The sequence below is a fragment of the Crotalus tigris genome, unplaced genomic scaffold, assembly GCF_016545835.1.
Source record: "Crotalus tigris isolate CLP2741 ecotype Arizona unplaced genomic scaffold, ASM1654583v1 scf7180000019762.1414395, whole genome shotgun sequence".
Lineage (NCBI taxonomy): Eukaryota > Metazoa > Chordata > Lepidosauria > Squamata > Viperidae > Crotalus > Crotalus tigris.
The window spans coordinates 212,543-220,950 of record NW_024097700.1 but is presented as its reverse complement, the minus strand read 5'-3'; the positions used below and the strand labels follow the sequence as shown (position 1 = coordinate 220,950).

The following is an 8,408-nucleotide window of genomic DNA, read 5'->3' as shown; positions in this document are numbered from 1 at the left end:
GAACCTTTTTGCACTTAAGTGTTAAGTGCGTCATGCAATCGTTGGGTGAATCCAGCTTCCCCCCATTAACTTTGCTTGTCAAATACAGGCTGGGAAGGTTGCAAATGGCGATTGTGTGAGCCTGGGACGCTGCAGCCCTCATAAATGCATGCCAGTTGTCAAGCGCTTGAAATTTTATCCTGTTGACTGTCGGGATGCGGCAACAGTGGGGATTTGCTGTAAGTCAGTTTTTTTCAGTATCATTGTTATCTTTGAACGACCTGCAGCATGGCTGGCTCAGAAATTCTGGGAGTTGAAGTCCACAGGTTGTAAAGTTGCTATACAGCTAGTCCTTGACTTACAACCATTTATTTAGTGACCATTCAAAATCACAGTGGCACGGAAAAAAGTGACTAATGACCATTTTTCACATGATCCTTGTAGCATCCCCATATTCACATGATCAAAATTTGGATGCTTGGCAGCTGGCATTTATGTATGATGGCTACAGTGCTGAGGGCTCATGTGATCACCTTTTGAGACCTTCTGAGTCATAACATGGGGCACAACTCACTTAACTGTCTTGCTTAACAATGGAAATTTTGGACTCGTTTGTGGTCATAAATCAAGGACTATCTGTAGTTGCCTACCCCTCCAATGTATTAAGGGATGGGCCAATCCAAGGAGTATCTCAGATGATAAAGTTGCCCAGAGTTGCTTTGGTTAGTGAAATGGGCAACATATAAATTTAATGAGTAAATAAAATTATGTTGCAATGTAAGCAGTTCCTTCCATTCCAATGCTAAGCTGACTCAGATGATAAATTCCTCAGGCAGGGTGAGAAAACTTCAAACCTTGTAATTCCTGGATTTGTTGGTTTTTGTTTACTTACTTAAGTCCACATTTTGGATGGGTGGTTTGAAGGAGGGGTCAAAGAAGCCATCTATGTCAAAAGTGAACAGCCCACTCTCAACAGAGAGGGGGAGATCCGTCATCATCTATTTCCAGTCTACAACACAGTCCTTTCTGCAGTTCCAAGAAGGCTCCACACTCATTTGCATTACTCAGGTGACCCTGATGACACAGATAAACCCCCAGTTGGCCTCAACCTCTAAAAGAACGCAAATGACCAGCTGTCTGCAAGGAGTATAAATCCTTCCATTGCCCACCATCCAGTCAGAGCTGAAGAAGCTTCTTGGATGAGAAGCAAAACGTCTTCAAAGAAAAACAAGAAAGTCCAGTTATCTTTTGAAAAAGCATCTTTGGGACAATTGTGACCTGGATGACTGAGAATCTCCATAGACATTTTTGTTTACTTCTTCCCATACATCCTGGAGCCTCTTCTGTTCCTGTGCAAGAGCCATATATTTTAGGCTACAGCATAGTATTTCATTTCTATTTAGCTCTCAACATTGTATTGTAAACATTTTCTTTTAGAAATGCCATGTTGCAATATATTGCAGAAATTTATAGTAAAACAGAAAGAATGGGAGGGCACAAAAAGTCCATGTCTTTATAATAAGGAAAACAGGAAAAATTCTTTCCTTGATTAATGGCTTGTGCTATACTGTAGTTAACCCCTCCCCAATGTTCACTTCTGTCCTACTTCAGCACATTTAATATGTATATTGTGCTGATATTTAACCCAGTTTTTTTAAGCATACAAAGAAAATGTATTTTAGCTGTACATCAATAGAGTTGGTACAATTTCCCTGGCACTAAAGGTACACATAGTGATTTCCTTCTGAATGCATTTGATTTAACCTGCAAGGGAAACACAACTTAATTCCCTTGCCAACAATATCCATCTGCTCAGAACATCTTATTTTCCTTCTGTTGAAGCTTACACTGAATTTTATACTACACTGAATGCAAACAGAAGACATCTGAGTATTGTACCTTTCCATTATCTCCAAGTAAAGGAAAGCATCTGTTTAAAATAAACAAGGGCTAGAAAAAGTACAGCTTTGAGAGACACGATGGATGAAATCTCAAGCAGATACAGATGTTTCAAAGAAGTTGAAGCATCATTGTTTTCAAAACTTGTGACAAAGTAAGATGTGCTGGAACATTTTGTACATTACACTTGGGGGAATATTGTGTAAACTTTTCTCATTTCAGGCCAGGAAGAAATGCTTTCTCCTCCACTTTTCCCAATAAATTTAAGAATGATTACTCATTGTTTTTTATTAGAAAAACTCATTTTTAAAGAAACTGTGGATTTGTTCCTGAAAAAAAAATAGTCAAGATTATTTTTGTTGCTGCATGCAATCAATTTAAGCCATCAAGCCATATCCAGTACTAAGTGCAAAAATCCAAATTAAAGCATCTCAGTGGATGATTGTCTATTTCTCACTTTAACTCATTGGCTGATGCAAGTTCTCTTGGCAACTGGTTCCACTGACAAACTGCTCATGTAACAAAGGACATTTTTTATAAAGTGTAATTAGAATGTGCCTTTCTGTAACTTAAATCCATTATTTCATGTCCTACTGTTTCAATAATAGGAAGTTCTATGTGACATCTTTTCTGGTACTTGAACAGTATCATTCAAACCTCTCTTTTAAGGCTAAACATGACCAGCTCCTATCTCTGTTCATGGGATTCAGTTTCTAGCCCACTGATCATCCTTACTGCCTTTTCTGTTCCACTTTCTCTAAATACTAAAATTTGGTGCCCACGACTGCATGCCATACTTTAAGTGGTAGACTTATCACAGAATAAAGTGGGGTGGGTTTTTTTTCCAGTGATGTGGTCGAAATATTTCTGTTAATTTACTTGTTTTTCTAACTAATGAATGTTATGCCTTTCAATATATATATATATATATATATATATATATATATATATATATATTTACTAAAGTTGCTACCAGGCCTCTTCTGATTTTGGGGTTCCATTGACTAACACGCTCTCTGTCTCCAGTGTCAATGAAAACATAAAAGATTGGATGCAGCTTTCATATCTGTAATGGAATGTGTGGATGACCTTGGGCAAAGAAAGGAAGAGATGCTGCCTAGGAAACAATCGGAGAGAAAGGCAGGAGCCCCCAATGGTTTAATGGTCAGACATGGAAACCCGCCTAATGGATAAAGCAGTTAAAAGTGATGGGGAGAAATTTGTCCTTCCAGACTTGCAAGATTCTGTTAATGAAGCCTTTAGAAAAAGGTAGAATTAGCTTATCTAGTCCTGCTTCCTGTCTGATTTACCTGGGAAGGCTGACAACATCCTTTGTATGCAATCCAACTTTGAACATTTAAACACAAGTAAATAGGGGTTTCCTCATCATGTTTCTATGAATTTCAAGGTTATCTCTTTTGGGAAGAAAACTAAGAATTAAGTAACTCTGCCTTTTTTCATCAAGCATGAGGAACATTGATAGTTTTCCATTAGCACTGAACATACGTAAAGAAATTCTCGGCAGGGCCGAGCTCATACCCTGATGGTCTCAGTCACTGAGCTTACACAGAGATACAAAAGATTGGGCTTAAGCACCTCCAAACTAAAAATAAAATTAACACAGCTTCTGTCTAAAACATTTACTTTTTCTTAAAGTTAATTGGAATCCTAAAGTGAAGTCCTTAAGCTTCTTTTTCATGGACCTACCTGAACTTTGGAGATAATTCCAGAGATGTTCTTTTCTATTGGGGAAATGGTACTTTCTACTTCTTCCCAGCTTAGGATAGCAAGTTCTTTCAGTTTCTTTAGCGTTCTGCTGTTTTAGAAGAACAAGATTTTTTTTTACTGTATTTAAATAGAAAGAGGCCTGGGGAATCTTCCTTGATTGGGAGGGACCTCGGAGGTATTTTAGTCCATGCTTGAAGCAAGAGGTCTTACCATCCTGGTTAAATGTTTGTCCATTTTTGTTTGTTTTAATTTCCAGCGATCGGAGCACCCACAACTCTGGGAGGCAAGGTGTTCCATTGATCAATTATACTCATTATTTCTTATTAGTCATATCCTCCCTATCCAGTATTCCTAATCTGGGAAGTATCCTAACCTTCACCAACCTGAACTCATTCTGAGTTTCAACTTTCCATCTCTGCATTTCCAGCATATGTCATGGAAACTTGGCCCATTTCTTACTCCAGTATAAGGCCTTTTTGTCTTCATCATTGCAATTGTTTCCAATTCTGCTTATAGGAACTTTCTTTCACATTGAGCTCCTCCTGATACATGTCCATTTTTTATATAAAACATTCCTAGTCATTACAGAGTACACTCAGACTAGAAAAAGCAATGGCTTTAAAACAGTGGTTCTCAACCTTTTTAATGCCTTGGCACCCAACCGGTCGTAAGTCGAGGACTACTCAACTGGTCATAAGTCGAGGACTAATCAACTGGTGCAGCACCGTTTGCAGAATGGGACTTTTGGCGGGCTCAGCAGGGCAGAGACAGCCTGGACAATTCCTATTGGCTTTTGAAAGCCAATAGAATTAGACTCTATTCAAGAGAGTCTATTCTATTGGCTTTCAAAAGCCAATAGAATAAAAGGGAGTAGCACAGCTAAGGAAAAGGGGGAAAAAATGGCGGACTGCGTTGTTTGGCGACCCCCATGAAATGGTCGTTGGACCCCAAATGGAGGCCTGACCCACAGGTTGAGAACCACTGCTTTAAAAGAATAAAAAGAAAAGTATGGATATTCAGCTTCATTCCAAAATCCTGGTTTTTCCATGTTGTTCATTGACCATTAGTTTGACTAGGTAGGACAACCTATAAATCATGTATTTATCACTGTCATGCTCAGAATCGGACAGGATATAAACTATCTATTTACATATTTAGTTGCATATCTGATTCTATTAGTACAACAATTCCTCTATGCTAGCCTCAAATGACCAAATCTAAGTCTCTTTAGGGAAATTATCCATAACTTACACATCTAATCAAGGCATTTTGCAACCCCCGGGATCACAGGCTGATTAGTTCTTGTACAGTTCCGTGTTTTGCGAAGCTAGAAAAACGGGGGTATTTGCGATATTTGGCCTATTAAAACGGCTCCCCCCTTCTTAAAAGATTTAAGCACCAGCCTTTCTTCCGATCTCGACCAAACCCCCGCTTCCTCTCCTTTGGGAGCTGAAGCCACTTCAGAAACCGGGCATTTAGCTCTCCTCCCGGGGGAGGAGCCTGTCGGGCCTCTCCGCTTCTTGGCGACAGTAGCGCGTGCACCTAAGAAGGCAGGCCCGGCGCGCGCGCGCGGCTGCGGCTTCCCGCTCGGCTTGGACCTCTGTGCGGAAGCGGTGGCTGTTCTTTTTTCCCCTCCCTCCGGAAGACCAGGAGCAGGAAAGGCGGACTCGACGAGCGGGCGAGCGAAAGAGACCGAGCCTGCAACCCCCGCTGAAGGCCGAGCTCTGCAGTTGCGGCAGGCGCGCGAGGAGCAGGAACAGCAGCAGCTTCTCTCTTCCTCCTCCCGGCGGCCAGAGCTGAGGGAAACTTGGAGCCGTTCCTGAGGGAAGCTTGGAGGAAGCCTCCGCCGACACCAACCCCGGGTGAGTTAACTTCCTGGGCGCCCGTTTTAGTTTGGTTTTATCTGATTATCTGCGGGGGACTCGCCCACAGTTGCAGGAGCGGGACGGCCGCGCTCGCAGCCCGCTCCTTTCTCTAGAGATGCCAGTTTTGCAAAAGGCAAAAGTTTGCGTTGTGTGTGTGTGTGTGTGTTTTTTTTCCCCTCCCTCAATCGGAGAGACTCTCCAAGGTTGAGCTCCGGAGTTTTTGGTGCTCTCCGAGGTTTTATTAACCTAACCGGGTAATAATCAGGATTTTGTGTGCGTGTGTTTTTGTGTTTTAAAGGAAAACGGGGAGAAAAAAGGGCGGGGAAGTTGCCGGTCATTCGTGCTTGCTGTTGGCATTTATTCTAAGGGAGAGACATCATCTTGGGTTTTTTTTTTTTTTGTTTTTTTAATTCATCTCTCCGCCTACCCCTCAAAATCCCCTTCGCCTCTGGTAGAAGCGAAAGCGAAAGATGGTCTCCAATGTGTCAGAATAAGCTGGGGTTAAATTTGATAGAAGCTCTGGGGTGTCCCTTTTCTTACGCCTTTTTAAAAAGCCGACCATTTTCTTAATTTGAGGCTGTCAACATCCTTAGGCGAGATGAACTCGGCCGCGGTTAGAAGAGGCCTCTTACTCCTCTCTTTCATGTTTCTCTTTCTCTCTCTCTTTTTTTTTAATCCCAAGGATGTTTCCGTTTAAATGACGCTCTGCTAAGATATAGCATGCATTTATAAATATTTAGAACTTTGGGGGTGATCTGTCTCAGACATTAGGGGGATTCTATTTTTTCAAGGATAACTTGTGTGACTTGATTCTGCCTTCTTTTCTGCTTATAAAGCTGAAATTCTAGAAATGAGTCCTTTTCTCAAAAGAAGACAAAGATCCTGTGGCTTCTGAGTAGGGGAAGAAAAGAAGGGGTGGCTAACTTCTTGCTCAGAATGATTGGAAGAAGTTGTGGTTTGCAACCAATCTGGCTGCGCTCACACGACACCCCCCCCCCCCCCACAGTGACTTTGAAACCACAATTTGGCTTTGCACGTCATGAGAATCTAGCCAGAATTGACATTTTCAGCAGCACCAACTTAGAGAATTGATGCTATTTATCACTGTTTGTTTTTGCTTTATCTGATAGACTTCTTCTACTCTTGTGCTTTTCATACTGTTGAATTGCAACTCTAGGAAGGTATTAGTAGTTTGTGGGGAATGATCACAAATTATAATGTTGAGGATTTAGTAATAGTTTTTTTAAAAGCATTATAAATCTACAGAGGAACTGTTGCTTCACAAACAGCAATGGGTGTCATGAATGCTCTGTTGTGTAATTCTCCATATTTTTAAAAAATTAAAAGTAAGAAAAGTCTCTGATAAGGGAACAACCCCCTCAGGCCTGTTTATAGCTGTGGGGAGAGAAAAATATCTTCTTTCCACAGGTTTGCATGTATGATTTTAAGTTGGGAAGGGCATAGAAGTAGTAGTTTTATCTAGCAGATGATCCAGATTCATTGTTATCAGATTGATTCTCCACTATGTTGTAAGTTGCTATCCTTCATAAGCCTATCAGTACAACATATATATGATATGTATTAGAGAATAAATCAGAGTGACATTGCTCTTGAAAAAATAAGGAAACCCAAAAAAAAGTTTTATATCTTCTTGACTTTAACATGATTATGGAATGATCTGGGATTTAAATAAATAGTTGTGTTGTTGTTAGTTACGAAGTCGCGACCCCATGGACAATGTTCCTCCAGGTCTTCCTGTCCTCTACCATCTTCTAGAGCAGTGGTTCTCAACCTTTCTAATGCCGTGACTCCATAATACAGTTCCCCATGTTGTGGTGACCCCCAAGTGGGTGTGGCCACCAATAAGAGGGAGTAGGACAGCTAGGGAAAAGGGAAAAAAATGGCGGACAGCGTGGTTTGGCGACCCCCATGAAATGCTCATTCGACCCCAAATGGGGTCCCGACCCACAGGTTGAAAACCACTGTTCTAGAGCCCATTTAAGCTCACTCCTACTGCTTTAGTGACTCCATCCAGCCACCTCATTCTCTGTCGTCCCATTCTTCTATTGCCCTCAATCTTTCCCAGCATTAGGCCCTTCTCCAGTGAGTCCTTCCTTCTCATTAGGTGGCCAAAGTATTTGAGTTTCAACTTCAGGATCTGGCCTTCTAAAGAGCAGTCGGGGTTGATCTCTTCTAGGACTGACCGGTTTGAACACCTTGCAGTCCAAGGGACTCTCAGGAGTCTTCTCCAGCACTATAGTTCAAAGGCCTCAATTCTTTGGCGCTCAGCCTTATGGTCCAACTTTCACAGGAATACATTGCAACTGGGAAAACCATGGCCTTGATTATATGCACTTTTGTTGGCAGGGTGATGTCTCTGCTTTTTAGTATGCTGTCTAGATTTGCCATAGCTTTCCTCCCCAGGAGCAAGCTTGGCTGCAGTCCCCATCTGCGGTGATCTTGGAGCCCAGGAAAATAAAATCTGTCACTACCTCCATTTCTTCCCCATCTATTTGCCAGGAATTGAGAGGGCCGGATGCCATGATTTTGGTTTTCTTAATGTTGAGTTTCAAGCTTGTTGATATTTCTCCCAGCAATCTTACATCCTGGATGTTTAGAGTTTATCTAGAAAAAAATGTGATTCCAGGCTATAGCTAAATTAGGTTTTTTTTTTCTAGAGATGGCACTGTAATATTGAGCGGTGTTGCTTTGTCTATAGGAAACAATGTAAAATATTCAGATGAACATATTTTTTCATATCTGTATCAAACACATTGTTTACGACTTTAAATATATAAATATTTACATACATTCACTCCATGTACATATGTATGCATACATGTACATGCATATTTACATAGCCATACATACAAATACCTGCTAAAGATCAGCCTTAACCTAAAGATGAGGCATTTAAGCAAAGTCAATAACCTTCTC

The 8,408-nt window shown here is 41.1% G+C and overlaps 1 protein-coding gene across 3 annotated transcripts in view; it reads left to right on the top strand.

Moving 5' to 3' along the window:
• The first annotated feature begins 4,633 nt into the window (after positions 1–4,633).
• The window catches only part of JAK2 (Janus kinase 2), a 96,597-nt gene continuing 92,822 nt past the window's right edge, over positions 4,634–8,408 (top strand). For 2 of the 3 annotated variants that reach the window (XM_039364489.1, XM_039364484.1), the window contains exon 1: positions 4,634–5,468. The gene's annotated coding sequence lies outside the window, so the exon portion shown is untranslated. The remainder of the gene's footprint in view (positions 5,469–8,408) is intronic. The other variant, XM_039364488.1, reaches the window with a different exon arrangement.